Below are 16,244 nucleotides of genomic sequence, written 5' to 3' on the forward strand. Positions count from 1 at the left end.
AGCTTCTGCAAATGTTTATTGCTCAGTAGGAACATGTGGAACATATACTATAACCAGGGGTAAAAGTGGACCTGAAAAGGTGGGGGGACGGTAGGTAGCGGCATCACTCCACGCCGTTCCTCCTGCCTATCTTTGCCCATTGTACCATTTTAGGGTCTGGGAGACGCCGTACATGTTTTTCGAGGTGAGGAACTGTGTCTCCCGCGTTCCCCCTCGCTTTTACCCCTGACTATAACAGGGAAATGTGTTCGAAGTGGGAACAATCAGAGGCGGTGCGTTTTATTACGATTTTGACTCGACATATCGGCTATCTAAATGTTCAAATGCAGTGAAGTGTGAAGCCTACAAGATTGCATTTCTGTTTACATAATGTCTGAAAACCACTGGAAAGCCTCTTTAGTTACGGAGAAAAAATGGAGAGACTGATCCATCCATCGTGAACAACTTTCTGAAAAAAAAAATAAATAAAAATAGCCCCTTACCTTGTATCAGAGAATTATACACGAAAGTGCTCAAAAATCGACTTTTAATATTAACAATTTCCAGCGGGAAAACTCCTGGACCACACACTCGAATGAGGGGTATTTCAAACTCCCGTAAGATTCGCCCCCACTGCAATCCCCTAAATCCGCCCACGCTCAAACCACGACGCTTATAAGACTTCAGACAAGACGACACATACCAACATACGAAAGAAACAATTCAATATGGCACATCAAAATATAAACTAATGAACTTCTTTGAAAACACCTCATTTTACAAACAAAAGGTAGAAAAAGGTAAAAAAATGTCAGTATTGTCAACTTAGAAGTTACTTCTACATGAGAAATAAAATCTTTGTCAATATATAAAAATGGATTTATTAAAGGTATTTAGCATGTATTCTTCCCTGAAGGTATATCTTGATCACTAAAAAACCAGAAACAGTATGTCTCTATCACTGAAAAAAAAAACAAAAGGGTATGACATACCACTACATATAGTCTCACTTGGTTCACTGCCATTAACATTTCACCAGAATAAGTTAAATGATATCTGATTGCACATTTGACATCCTCAGAACATTTTAGTGCATGGCCATATATCACACTACCCACTTATCATCCGTATTACAATTTCGAATCTAAGATGGCGACCGTCCGCGTGATGTAATCCGAAAGTATCCCTCTGGGCCTAATGTGTATCTCTTATCTCGCATTCAATGAAACTACATCCCTGTAGTTTTCAGAAAGGATGACAAGGGACTTCTGATGCATCCTGTATATAATAGTTGTATCAATAATGAAGTTGGAAGTATGTGATCTAGATCGTTGTTTCCAATTTAACCTAATGTCTTGCTGAAAAGGGAATATTTGTTGAAATCTGAGTTTTACGTGCGACGGGTATACCGGCTAGGCTAAAGGAGACGCTGATGATGATATAATGAATGAAATGGTGGAATGAAGAAAGTGGGAGGAAACGGGAGAACCCCGAGAAAACCCACTCACACGGTGTTTGTCCACCACAAAGTTTACTTGGCGCGAGCTGGGATCAAATCAAAGACCCCAAACACCAGAGGTGAACGCTCTACCACTGAGCCATCGAGGCCCGACAGGAATATTTGTTGAAGTCTACTGTCTTCTTCACTACCAAGGTTACACAAAAATAAGCCTATGGTTTGATGGAATTCGAACCAACATTATATGTATACTCTCTCAGCGAGAATCAAAGCTGGCACCAAGTTTACATATGCGCGCGCATTGTATGTTACTTATATAGCTCACAGAGCTATGGGCGAGCAAGCAAGGCACGTGCCCCGGGCGCGTGGTTGGAGGGGCTACTAAAAGAGAGGTTATATATTAGTACTTTTCCGTTTTGGTGTTTAATACTTTTCATCAGAGTGCGAAATCATGAAATCAAAGTGGGGGAGACTGAAGGACTGAAGAGAGCGAGAGAGAGGAAAAAAAAAGCTGTGCAGTTTTACACTTCAAAGAATTGTAGTGAAATGAGAAGGTCAGAATTCAAGATGACATTCGGATGCTTGGCACGAAGAAAAACATTGCAAGCAATTAAAAAAAAACTTAAATAATGTGATATATTTTGTAGGCTTTGGATATGTATGTTTTAGTTGGCATCAACAATTATTGGTGTGTTTTGTCACAATTGACAGTTTAGCGAGAGACTAGGCTAACTGACAATTTTAACTTTCTGAAAGAAAAGGAAACAAATGAAAACAGCACGTTACAAAGGATACGTCTGATATTCATAGTTTGGCTTAGTATACAACAGGGGTGGATCCAGGATGGACTACTGGGGGGCGGTGGGTTGTAATGCCACTACTTACAAGCTATCGCTACTTTTAAGAGATTCAACTCTGGGTGGATTTTATTTTATATTAAAATACACCAAGTTTCCTCTTCTTGGGGGCGATAGACCCTCCCTGGATCCGCCCCTAACTCAGGACAAGCTACACCGACGAGTGGTTGAGGCAAAGGTCAATTAATGACATTGGTATGCTGTTCCGTCAAAATCTCAATCTTGACCTGGATGTAGGTTAGCCTGGTCCTCACTGAACCCCTCAATTGAATGTTTAATATGTAAATTAGGCACTCCTACATCACAAACAGTAAATATAACCTACCTTATTCTACGTTTTTAAATGCATTTCTACAACTGATTGTAACTTTAAAGGTTCTCGTGAAGATTAGCTGGCGGAGGTTACCTAACATAGCCATGAGTTATCAAATTAACAGTTGTGCATCGTGGGTGATGATAATGATCCTGAGGTTAGATGTTAAATTGGACTCGAGAGCGGAACAAGGGCTGATGTTATTCGTGTCTCAGACAGGGCATGGAATGGAACGAATATGAAAATAAGGTTCCTGTAATAGTTTTCCACAGGGTTTGTAAGATTTTCGAAACACTTGGCATTTTTTTTTATCAAGACTTGACATTTTTTAAAGAAAGAAACCAAGACTTGGCAATTTCAAGTTTCATCCCCCTCCCAATCTTGTAATGCTCGCTACGCCGCTGTAAGCAATACATATTTTCGACAATATTCATTGTTCATCCGTTTCCGCTGGGTTACAACGTGGTAAGCTGCATATGGGACTTTTAATAGTGTTATTATAATGAGAAAGAATTGCAAATTATGTTGATGTTCCTAAAAGAGGGAAATTGAAAGAGAAATTAAATTAAAAATAAATAAGGGAGAGAAAAGTAATTACTTGAAAATAAAAATAAAGTCTTTGAGTTTAATGTCCCACGATTATGCTGTTAGGCTAAGGGAGACGGTGATTAAAGCAAGTTAATGGTTATGGAATATTTGGTGGAATGAGAAAGTGGGAGGAAACCAAGTCCCCGAGAAAACCTACAAGCACGTATATGAAAATGAAGTAAAACATACACTGGACTATGCTTTCTTTGTCTAGCAGAGTCATAGTTTGGAATCGAAAATGTGTTTTGAATCCTTGTATTTAGAGATTGAGAGTGTAAGTAACGAAATCACTTAATACATCCATTAAGATTTCGGAAAGCGAAATCTAAATTTAGGTAAGCTAACTCCATGTACTAACTGCTTGCATCCGCTTCGTACATTGTTCGAAGGGTCACGAAGCAAATCACCTCATTTAGTCTACACATACCTAGTACTAGTGTTAATTACCTGCTTCGTTTGGGTTCGATCATTCTAAACTATTTTACTGGTAGCATATATTCGTTCGTTTAGCCAGGATTTCGTAATGGAAGGGGGTGCGTGACTTGAAATACTGTGGTTACAACACCAGGGGATCGATCAATCTAAACTATTTTACTGACAACATATCCATATTGATTTGTTAGGACAATAAAATGAGGATATGTTAGTAAGTATTTTAATTACAGAATTATGAAGAAATCTTGCATAAAAGAATAGAAAAAAGTATTAACAAAGACATAGTCTTCCGAGGTCATTCGAACTCGGTTCTTCTCGTCTTCTTTCTATTTCTCTTATCTTAGTTTAATGCCGTCAAGGATAGCAACGAGATCTCTTTCGGGAGTAAAGACATCCTATAAAATGGATTAGTGTTGCCGCGAAAATCAAAATGGTTCATATTATTGGTAATTCTGGGCATTGCTTAAGTTCTAACTGACAGGCTATCTGAAAGAACCGGTTTATCGATCGTCATTTTAGTCCATAGGGTTACCGGCGCAAATCCCGGGGGGATGAGGACATGTCCCCTCCAATCTTAGAACGGGGGGGGACTTTCCCCTCAATAATCCGATTTGAAATGCGTTTTTGGGGGAGAAATGTGATGATTTGTGTCCGATTGCCACAAAGGAAAGTAAGATGAAATGATGTCCCCACCCCAGAATAAGCCTTCAATCTGCCCGCCTCACAATTTTGAAGACAACTCTGCTCCCCTGATCCTCCGCAGCATTGTTTTTCAACTTCATAAATATTTTGAACATCTTTAAAAAAATTATGAGAACTGTCTTACGCGTCCCTCTCAATGTTGAAGACAGATTTGCGCCGCTGCATAGGGTTAACATGGAGCTAGATGGAATTCGGAATGTTCAGTTACAATAATATCCAATTTCAACGTGATCCCCCCCGTTTCCTCCACACAAAGCTCCTCGTAAGAAAGAGTAACCAAACGCTTCTTGTAGCTTTATATTTTTGAGGCTGATTCATCTGTTTCATCTTTCCTTAATATTTTTCATTTCTGGATCCAAAGGGGGGGTCTGGACCCACCCCTCGGCTACGTGCCTGCTTCCCGTAAAAAGCTTCATTCGAACCCTGAATCAAACAACTCCATCTGTAAAGCAGTGCTGAGTTGATTTTAATATCCTTTTCTGCAACGAGGCTGTATGAGACGTGGACTTACTGATTAACATGGACTCCGAACCACTCCCGCCGGGAATCGAACGCGGGTCTCCCACACCAAAGGCGCGTACGCTAACTACTTAGCCATGAAGGAGCTCATCTCTAAAGCAGTGTAAACAACAACAACAAAAAAAGAAACACATACACACACACACACATATATATATATATATATATATATATATATATATATATATATATATATATATATATATACATACATACATACATACATATACTAGAAGTTTGCGCAATTGGGGATCAAAACATTCTCAATGAAGTATGAGAAATAGTAAACGTCAATCAAAGTGGGCTTCTGCTTATTCTTTACTTCGTTAATACTTAATTCCTTCTAGAAATAGTGAAACAATACTATGAAGTCACAGTACTTAAACACAATCGAAAGAATAAGACAAGGAAACAGAGTAATTTCCGACTGATTAAACTAGTCATATATACTATACCTAACTGTTACATTGTATTTCTTACCATATTACGAAAGCGATATAACTTTTTTACCAGCGATAGAAGCTGGACGCAATCCAATACTGCAATTTAGACGCTGTAACGAAAGCTGCAAGTCAAACGCCTGACACTCCTAACTCTTCAAGCTGTGTAGTAGCTGTTTCAAGCGGTCTGCAACTTATGACCTTGAAACTAAGTGCTAGTAACCAAATTAATGCCAAGGTACGATACAAACACCCCAATTTGCCACAATGACGTCAACACAAGAAAAAAAAAGAAAAACATCTAATTTTTGGTTCCAAAATTATGAAACAATAATAATAATGTTTTAATTCTCAGTAACTCAAATATTAGTTAACTAGAGAACATAACAAGCAAAACAAAACAAAACAAAAAGAACTGACTGCTGTTTTTAAATTTCAGTGAGGCTGTAAAATATGTTTTGTTTTATTGTTAAAAAACAAAAAGAAAAATAAACAAAGAAATGAAATAAATTTTGTTGCAAATATCCTAGTAAAAATAAATTTTCTAGACACAAGTGGCTCCGCGTAGCGTAATTGCTAACGCTCCCGCCTTCGGTACGAGCGGACCCAGGTTCGATTCCGGTAGGGGCACTCGGTCGAAAAAGTATCAAAAGCTTTTAAGTCCATCCTGAATGAGGCTTTCTTGGGTTTTCCTCATTTCACACCAGGCAAATGCCGGGTGGTACCCAACATATAGGTCCCAGGCCGTTTGCTTCCTTCCCTTTCCCCGGATAGTGTGCTCACCGAGGGACGTCATAACTCACATGTGACGGGCTAACAAGGTCATTGATGCCGAAAGCCCAGAAATCTAAATCCTAAATCTTCATTCACTACACAAGAAAATGTTCGCGCTGAAAACGGTTTCTTAGCAATTATGTTAAGCAGTCCTGTAGTAAATCTCCATCAAGTAATAAACCGTCACATATAAAAAGGAATGAATAAACACATAACATTCATTTTGAGTACATTGAAATGTAAAAAGTTACAAAACATTAATATTCAAAGATTTCTCAAAATTCAGATTAACCCATTCCTTTCTCCTCAACCATTAACGAGTTACAATAGTAAGAATTGTAGTCATAAATCACATTACTTGTTCAGTACTATATTAAAGCAAGTTATACTAAAGGAATATATAATTAATGGAATATTTAACTAAAGTGATAGTTTACTATTGCACTTACCCAGGCTTTTGTTTCCTTCCACTCTTCTTTTCCGTTTGTAAACAACCTCGTTTATAAACCAACTCGCAAGCAAACGACCGTTGTTTCATGACGTCATCTATGGTGCAAGAAAGAGGTGTCTATAGGAGGTCAGGACCTCACACACAGATGGACGTATATAACATATAGCTGAAGTATTTAACATACGTATACGTATGTAAAATACAGAAGATTGTTAGATGTCAGACATCCTGCAGCGACATGATGTAATATCTAAGCGGGTAAAAGGCAATACCTGTGTAGCATATGGATAAAGTACGCTCCGTACAGATTTCCTTAGTAAACATAACGAATCCTTGTATTTGTACAATATACCGCTGTCCGGATAATGGATTTTTCTCAGTGTAGTACTGAAAATTGTCTGAGCCATAAAAATTTTCGGATTCTTTATACGATGTTTCACTTTTTAACATTTCTGTACATGAAATTAACCAATTTTATGATTGCTGAGGAATTTTTACTTGATTACTGATATTTTTTAGAACGGAAAATTTTGCGGAACGACACCAGTAAATCTTCTGTGATTGGCTCACTCCCTGTTCTAACTTGCACATGCCTAGTCAATATTAACACATATCAATTAGTAATTCTCACGTTTTGTGTATCTTCGATAGACAAATGAACAAAAACGGTACAACCTTTGAAAACAAATTTCTCTAAAACCTATGCTGTCCGTTTTCGTATTATAGATGATTAGAGCACATGTACATTGGAGCGCTTGGTACGTGTTAAGTGTAACGAAGACAAATTCGAAAATAACAATAACTTTATTTATATTTACTATAATTTTATGTTCGTGGTTTTATATTGATTTTACAGAATGTTAAATTGCTTGTTTCACGGTTGTAACAGTATTGAGTAATAGTGTACTCTGTACTACTGAGTAACCATGCCCTCTGTATTGGATATTCCATATTAAAAACGTAATAATCATAAATAATGGCTAATATATTCGTGTCTGTACAGGAAATGATCTGTACAGGAAATGAAAAGTAAATAGAATTTTTTGAAACACAAAAAAATAAGTATCTAAAAGTAACAACCACGGAGATAATCGACATAATTTGTAATCATAACCAAATTTGAGTTGACTTTTTGGGTTCTTACGTCTTATGTTTTTATGCAGCCATGGGGTTAAGAACAGGATTTACTACTAACGTGGACTTCAAACCAGGACTACGGTTTGAATCTGGTACAGTTGATGGATGCATAGAGCATCATGTAAGATCAACCCTCATAGTGTAGATCGTTTCTCACCACTTATCTCGCCTCCAACAGAGATAGATGACCCAGGAAACCCGATACGCAGCTTATCTCAACAAGTTGGTTTGGTTTATCCTTCCGAACATGCCACTGAGTATAGATTACTTTTGCTTTTATATCCAACCCCTTTTAAGAATTAGTGCCTATGTTTAGGTACTAAAGTACTGTTTCATTATTCGATTTAAAAAGTACCACTGAAGCTTTTTACTTCGTTTTCTTCAAGCATGGAGGCATTGTAGAACACGTTACGTATGATTTCACGTCTTTTTGTGTCGAGATATAGGGTGTCATGGCGTTATAACTTTTAAAAAATATTTTTTGTTATGCCTAATTTTATTATTTTTTGCCGGACTTACTTTTCCACTTAGAAGATTGAAATTTTGCACACACATTCAGTGTACTCCTTAGTATTTTTCAGATTTTTCAGATCTCTGTGTTAAAACAAGAGGGTCCAGAGGAGCAAAAGGTAAAAAAAAAAAAAAAAAAAAAAAGATATTTTCAAGAAAAGTCTCCTTTTTCGCTATTTTCCGCCTCAGATACATCATGGAGACATGTGAATGGTACCGTTTGAAAGGTTATTATATTCTGAAGAGAGCGACGTACGAACCATGATCCTAGGCTAAGTAGGAATGATGCTATTGCTGGTTGACTGAAAAATCTATAATTTACCTTTATAAAAGCCAAAATTTAAAAGAGTTAAGTGAATAGGTCGTTCGATATAGATTAATCTTTTTTTTTTTCGGAACACCCTGTAGGAAGATATTAACTATAGGAAGATATTGCCATGTGCTGCATAAGACACATTGACTATCTCTTAATAATGTGTCATTGTTCCTTACGAAGCATATTACTAAAAACAGTTCCGAAAGACTTACTCATTGATGGAATGTTAGCAATGATTTCTCCTCGCGTTCAACCAACGCAACAGAGAAGCAGGAAAAAGTTGAACGAAACCTCACGTCGTTTTCGACCGTGAAAAACGTCCATTCTCAGTCTCCGTCTATTAACATAGAAATTCTTTCTTTTTGTGGTATTATTTTCTTTGTTCTTAACTTCCTTTGAATAGGTTTAGGTCTACGGTCTTTTACTTCCTTTTAATGTTTCAAGTGGACCCAATAAAGGACGGAATGAGGAAGGAGAAATATTCCTCAGCTGATAAGTCAATGGAGTGGAAAGATGTGAGCGAAGAAAGTACAAGATAAATATCAGTCTCATAATGAAACTACTGCATTTGTGTTGGTTGTTTTTATCTACATTTACTCGTTCAGTAGTTTACGATAAAAGTAAGCTTCATTTAAGCTAAATAAAAGCCATGTAATATAGGTATACACAAGAAGAAAATACAATGATATGGCATTTTCTTATACTGAAGAATATTCTTGGTTACGTAAACACGAAATAGTGGCGTAGTTAAGGGTCCTATGCTTTTTTGAGGTCCTGTAAATTCCTTAGAGCAGAGGCCAGAGATGTGTGAGGCTAAACTGGAAGCTTTAAGTTAAAAGTAGACAAGATAAAGACAAAATATTTTACTAAAGTAGCCGCATAGCCAATGAACATAGTATTATTCCATTCATCGTCATAAGCCAGATGTTTCCTCAATTTAATGGTATATCTTTAGTCTATGGCTATTCCAGGATGCGTTTCCGATGCGTTATCCCCCACAGCTAACGCGACCTGGTGGCTACTCGGTAATTTTACTTTCGTCAGAATTATAAATTATATTGTGAGCCAGTCAGGGTTTCCAGGTCTTCTTTTGTCATTTCCCGCGCCGGAATGGTAGAATCAGAATGACCTGCTTCAGTTGGATTATTGTGAGAAGACATGAAGCTTATGGAAGAAGTATTTCTCTTAGCTGCAGTTTCTTCTGATGTAAAGAAAGAAAGACGCTGAAGCAAACGCCGATTTAAAGTGCATCCCATTTATAGATAAAGACTACTGCAAGGCGAATTTCACTGGCAACACGTCTTTCCTTTCTTTCCTTCCTTTAGACATCTTTTACTGATTCCGAAACAGTAGGCGGTCTATTGTTCCGTAACGCACCAAATACGTTAGAGCCGACGTATTCTGTACGTTTTTATTGCTTTCGCGTTTACAGTGCATTGTGATTAACTATCCGCATTTAAACACATAGTCAGCGCATTATCAGTAGCATGAACATTTTGCTATCAAAGATGTTTCAGGGAAAGAGATGTTGTGTTCCTCAGTTATGCTATGCACTGCCAATCCTGATTTTTCTGCTTGCTATCGTTTGACGTAATCGGAATATTCTTTTCGTCAAATTTCAATTATTCATCCATTCTGTCCAATAAAGGCTTTCCCACATTCACATGGAACACGGTACGCTGCCAGTGTCCTCAGTTCTAAATCATCTTTCGCTAGGCGTAGCAAGGCCCTAGGTTTGGCAGAGGATTTATGGGTAGTTTCTATCTCGTGTTTTCCGAGGATTCTGCAGAGTTTTCCTGAAAGATGACACGTTCCTGTTCATTCTTTTGCTCTTGAATTGGATGACTTCATGGCAGCTCCTTTTAGGATCCTTCTTATATCGGTATCGCTGTAGCATTTTGATGAAAGGTGGTTTTCAGATGCTGGAGTTCGGCCTGCATGCTTTCTTTATCTGATATGATAAAAATTCTATGCAAAAATACATTACTGTTATACGTCCAGACTTGTGATGAAAGCTATTGTTGTTAAAGTAGAGATCTGTATGTGTGGGTTTCCTGCCATACGCTGTGTCCAAGGGTGCCGTCAGGTTTTTTTCTAATAAGAATGTTCAAAAATGGTAAGCTGCCGTTGTTTTCTATTTCTATAGTAAAATTGATATTAAAATGGCGGCTGTTGAGGAAATCAACAGAAGTTTGTAGAGAATGTTGTCCTTGGAACCAAACAGCGAAGGTGTCATCTACATATATGTAGAAATGGGTTGACTTCAGCGGTGTTGACTGTAGAAATTTGGTGTTCAAAATCTTCCATAGACAGATTAGCCACAGCTGGTGAGAGAGTTGATCTTGCGTCAACTCCATTGGTTTGTTCATAGTTTTGTCCAGCGTAGAGAAAATAAGTAAAGGTAAACGTATATCAAAACAACTCAACAATGGCTGATGGAAAATACTTCTCCAGAAGTCGCAAGGTGTCATGAATCGTTACTTTTGCTACGTCAAAGCTGACAAGAATGTTATCTGGGGATAAATGTATTTTTTTCTTTTTTTTTGGGGGGGGGGAGTTCTTCACGTGGTATTTGCACTGTTCAACCAATGACTAGGAGGGACGTTAAATATTTTGCTAGACGGTAAGTAAGGCTTTCTATGGCACTGACAATAGGTTTCAGTAGTACACTACAGTTCCGTATCCAGGGGGAACTAGGGGTGACTAAATGTTTGCTTCCTCCCTAAATTTTTCACGGTAGGTGGAAATGAACTATAATATGGTGATGAATTATAATATGGTTGGATCACCCCCCCCCCCCCCACACACACACACACACATTTTCTGGCTGATACACTCGGCCTGGTACACTAGGATTATGTATCTACGTGGCGGTTGGCTTCCATTCGATGAAAGCTGTTTATATACTTCTTCTGCTAATCCCGATTTTTTCAGAAGGTAGGGCGATTTTTCATTCTGTGGCCGGCGAGTCCCTTGTCAGAGTTCTGTAGGTTAAGTCACCAAGTAATTGTGTAATCTTCTCTTTGTAAACTTGAAATAGTAGGCTCGCTTTGGCGGTCCCTCTGTTTGCTGGAAACATTATAATGTCTGCATCCTGGCCAATTGACTTGAGTGATGTAAATTCTGCTTTGCTGATGTTCGGCTTCGATGCATGGCCCTTTTGAGAGTCAAGCCCTCTTCTTCTCTAATATGTTCTGTCTCTTCATTTACCAAGGAGTGAATGACTTATTCTATACTGGATATAATGTCAGCTATTGGGATGGATTTAGGTACTGGAGCGAAGTTCGAAACTTTGCTGAGCACTGACATGGTGGCTTCTTCAAGATGGCGTTCTATTAGGTTGACCACAACTTTAGTCTTCATGGAGCCTAGTGCACATGAGCGTCAACTTAAAACAATATACCACCGATTTCCGGAACGGGGCACTCATTCTTGCCATGTAACCATGTTTTTATTGTTATCAAATGGAACCTAAAGAATTTTGATTGAATTGAATTAGAAATGGCTTTCGTAATGAGGCGAGGTTCAGGAGGGATGGGGGACCACCGAGGTATTACTCCGGGCCAGGAAGTTGCCACACTTTCGGCACAAGCTTCACGCAGATTTTGCGCATTTGCAGATCCTCGGTCACTAACCCATGTACCGCAAACGTTTATATGTGTAGGGTGTAAGTAAATATCTGGATGCTCAATCTACTTTCAGAAAGCAAGACTTCGCTCACACGATCCACATTTTCGTCGGTTCTGGCCGTAGTTGGGCGCCCAGAACCGGGTTCGACGGCGACCTCCTCCCAGCCCTCCTTGAATGCCTTGTGCCACCTCCCGGACTGTGGTCTTGAAATGCAGTCTTCCTTGAAGGCCTCTTGAAGCACCTGGAATGTTTCGGTTGCATTCTTTCCAAGCTTCATCCAAAACTTGATTTCGTATCACTGTCAAGCGAACGTTCCATCGCGCCGTGTTACCAAGTCGAAAAAACATTTCACGCGGCGGGGCGTCTTTCCGCTCACACTGCTCGAAGGAAACTAGCGACCAGCTGCGTCGGAAGGACAGAGCCCTCTACCATATTGCCCAACCGGTTTTACCGCGCTGCCTTGGATAGTTGCGTCACAATAAAATCATGCGCATTACTTTCATATACACCAAGATAAAATAAAAATGTTATGTACAGTTATATTTGTACTCAATACCACGTATATACTACATTATGTAAATAATTTACTTGCTGCGGTCCAAGGAATAGGTATTGAAGCTAGGTTCTTGTTGCTGAAAGAAAATCCTTTATCCTGCGTTTGAAGGTCAAGAATTTTCCATACTCACGTACATCGGGAGATATCCAAGCTCTCACAGCTGTAATAGAAAATGCTTTGGGTAGATTTCATTTTGAAACGTCAGCATGGTTTTAAGGTTTTTAAAAAAACATTATAGTTTATGACTTAATAATCTGACAGTGCAGATGCACCAACTGCCTTCTTAACATTCTTAGAATTTTTTTCTTATTTAGTAAGGGTAGAATATGCTCAGATCTTAGTGTGTCATAGATAAATTTCATGTAGGCATTTTTGAATTTTTGGATTGATATTCCTAAGGATATTGTGATGGCTAGCCCATATAGTGAGTCGAAATAGCTCAATAGAGGGGAAATGAGCGTGTTTACCAAGTTCAGCTTTGTGTCGGTATTTATATGTTCATTATGTGGAAGGATTGATAACGATTTATTAGTTATAGTAGATATATGTTGCTTACAATTAAATTCCTCATCCAGTAAAAATTCAATATTTATCTACTGTGGGTGAGTAGTTTAAAATTGTACTTCGAATTGATATATTAATTTGCTTACTTTACAATTTTCTCATATTTTCTCTAGTTCGTATGATAGTGAATATGCATTTTTTAAGACTTATTTTCAAGAATTGGATGAACACCAATCACTAAATCCTCATTCATGAGGAATGCGTTGTGTAATTCACGCATTAGTGATATAGTTGTTAAGCTGTGTTGTGTGTCGTCCGCATATAAATTTATTTTACAACTTCGGTACGTCTGCTGTGTATAAACAAAATAGGAAAGACCCTAAAGTCCCGCTCAAATTTCTTGAGACTTGTTGAAAGCCAATGGTGTGCAGGTACGATATTGTTAGATTTCGCTTCTTTTCGCGCACAGGCATAACATAAAATATTACCGCGAGAAATTAAGATAATGAAAAACAAATTCGTTCTTACAAACTTATTAACGCTATAGTGATATATATCATCAGAATGTATCTTTGAAATTGCTTTCTCCTAATCTAGGAACAAAGCTATTAGACAACGTCGCCCAACTTCCATTGGATATTGTAAAGAAAAGGACACGCCTTAAACGTCAGGAGGTTTGAGCTGGACTGCAGTTTTGACCCCTGTGGCACTCCTCTTTGAAGACTGATTGGATTTGATATTGCGCATTTTTGGATCTCTTAATATCACTGTTTCTGCCTACCTGAGAGATATATCGTGAACCTTTGTATAGTATGATTGCTTTTACACTCCTCAACAGTGTGTTAAAGTAATTGCTAACACAGTATTCATATTATAACAATAAAGATGGTTGACAGTAGCCATGAGATTTTGAACTTTGACAATTGATGGCCCACATGTTTTACAAATACATTATTGTCCGATGAAACTGCCTAAAGTAACATTCCTTGAGGTGACAAACAGGATTTTGCACCTGTCAGTTTCAAGGAATTTAAGTATATTGCTGAAAGCCTAGTGTTGCTATTGACACACCATTCATAGATAGTGCAATGTCTCATACATTTAAACTCCAGAAGTCCAGGAACATTCCACTTGATATGACAGTTTCTGCTGCCTATGAATGTTGTTAAGTACAGGTACTAGACAGAGGCTATATGCAAATAAGAAAATTGGTATTGTTAAAATAATATTTTTTCAGCTTTTAATAGTATATTTGTAAGGTAGAGAGAACACAAAATAAAATGACGGAGACTTAAAATAAAGAGTTAAAGGGAAAACTTCTGCAACAAACAAAATTGATAGAAGATGTATTACAATTGTTCAAGTTGAATAGTCCTTCCATGAGGAAAGTCCAAGAAGAAGTGTTAGGGAAAATATCTGGGAAAAGACCACAACATGGGAAGAAAACTTGGGATAAAACGAGGAAGTGCATGTGACAATAAATGATAAGAAAGAGTTGAAAAATAATATGGGGTGAAATATGTAGTATAAAAGGCAAGGCGGCATCCAAACTAACAAATAAGAAGCTTGAAAGAGCTGTGACAATAACAAAAGCAAAGACCATAGACAAGGTTTATACAGAGCTGAAAAAAAGGATACAGATGAATAATGGAAAAGCCTAAGCAAGAGATAAAGCATCCAACAACATCACATCAATCAAATAAACAAAACTCGGCGAGGATAAGATGTTCCAGAACCAGAAGTTGATCCAGGACAAGCTATTTTAAGAAAATATACTAAAGGAGGATAACCAGAGCCAAATATATGAGAATAGAGTGATAGAAAGAGAAGTAGAAAAGATAAGGATAGAAGTGGAAAACACAATTAGAAAAATGAAAAAAAGCAGAAGATAGTAATCAAATCCCCGTAGAGGGTTTTCTCAGGAAACAGAGTACACCCAGGATAGAGAAGAGTAAAGGAAAAAATTAATAGTGGGTACATCAATTCTACACAAACATGGTTAAAAGACAGAGACAAAGAAGAAAAAAGGTAAAATTTCTAGGAGTGCTATTTCCCATTAGTTTCATGACGCATCTACTCTAAAATTTATCTAGTATTTCTACCCCCATCCCCACCCCGATGCAAAAATGGCCACAACTTTATTAACTGTTGTAGCCCGTTCAAATTGTGCATATGGCTAGAGAGACTCTTCGTTTATACAGTAAAGAAGAAGAAGGGGTGATTCATAATATTTTTCTTTCTTATTCTAAGTGAATGATATCAAGCAGAAGCAATGTCCTGTCATTAAGTTCTTGACCAAAGAGGAGTGCAGGCCATTTGATGTTCAGTAAAGACCACAGAATGTGTATAGAGATGAGACCATTGACAAGAGTAATGTGCATGGATAAATGAAACAGTTTACAGAATGGAAAACCAGCATTGATGACAAACCGCGCAATGGGAATCCATCAACTTTGACGAGTGACACGAATCGTCAGCGAGTGGATGAGTTGATTCGTGCGGACAGATGTGTCGCAACTCACAATCAGTAAGCTTGCTGCACAAATGAACTGTGATGACTATTCACGCAGAAGCTAGTGAAAAGCTTGGGATATCGGGAAGATTGTGCGAAGTGGATACCTAATCAGCTAATAATACTCGTTTTGAAAGTAAGAAGGGTGTGCTCTGATCTGCTTGAAGTGTTCGAAGCTAATGAAGACACTTTTTTTTTTTTTTCGAACTGGTGACAATGGATGAAACTTGGGTGTATCTTTATAATCCAGAAACGGAGAATTAGTTCATGGAATTGCGGCACAGTTCTTCTCCAAGACACAAGAAATATAAGAACCAGTGATGCATACCTGATATTTTTTGAGGACGATTCGAGAGTTGGTTAGATTGATGGTCTTGATTCTTAGTTTTAGTGGCCTTTCAGCAATAAGGCTATAGGGAATGCGGACTTACAGCTTAACGTGGAATCCGAACCACATGAGCTTTCGCTGGGAATTGAACCCGGACCTCCCACCCAGAGGCGCATACGCTAACTGTTTAGTCACGATGGAGCTCTGATTCGGAGGTTGGGTTCAACGATAGTG

Source organism: Thermobia domestica, chromosome 5 (assembly GCF_964235325.1).
Source record: "Thermobia domestica chromosome 5, izTheDome1.hap1.1, whole genome shotgun sequence".
In the NCBI taxonomy this organism is placed as follows: Eukaryota; Metazoa; Arthropoda; class Insecta; order Zygentoma; family Lepismatidae; genus Thermobia; species Thermobia domestica.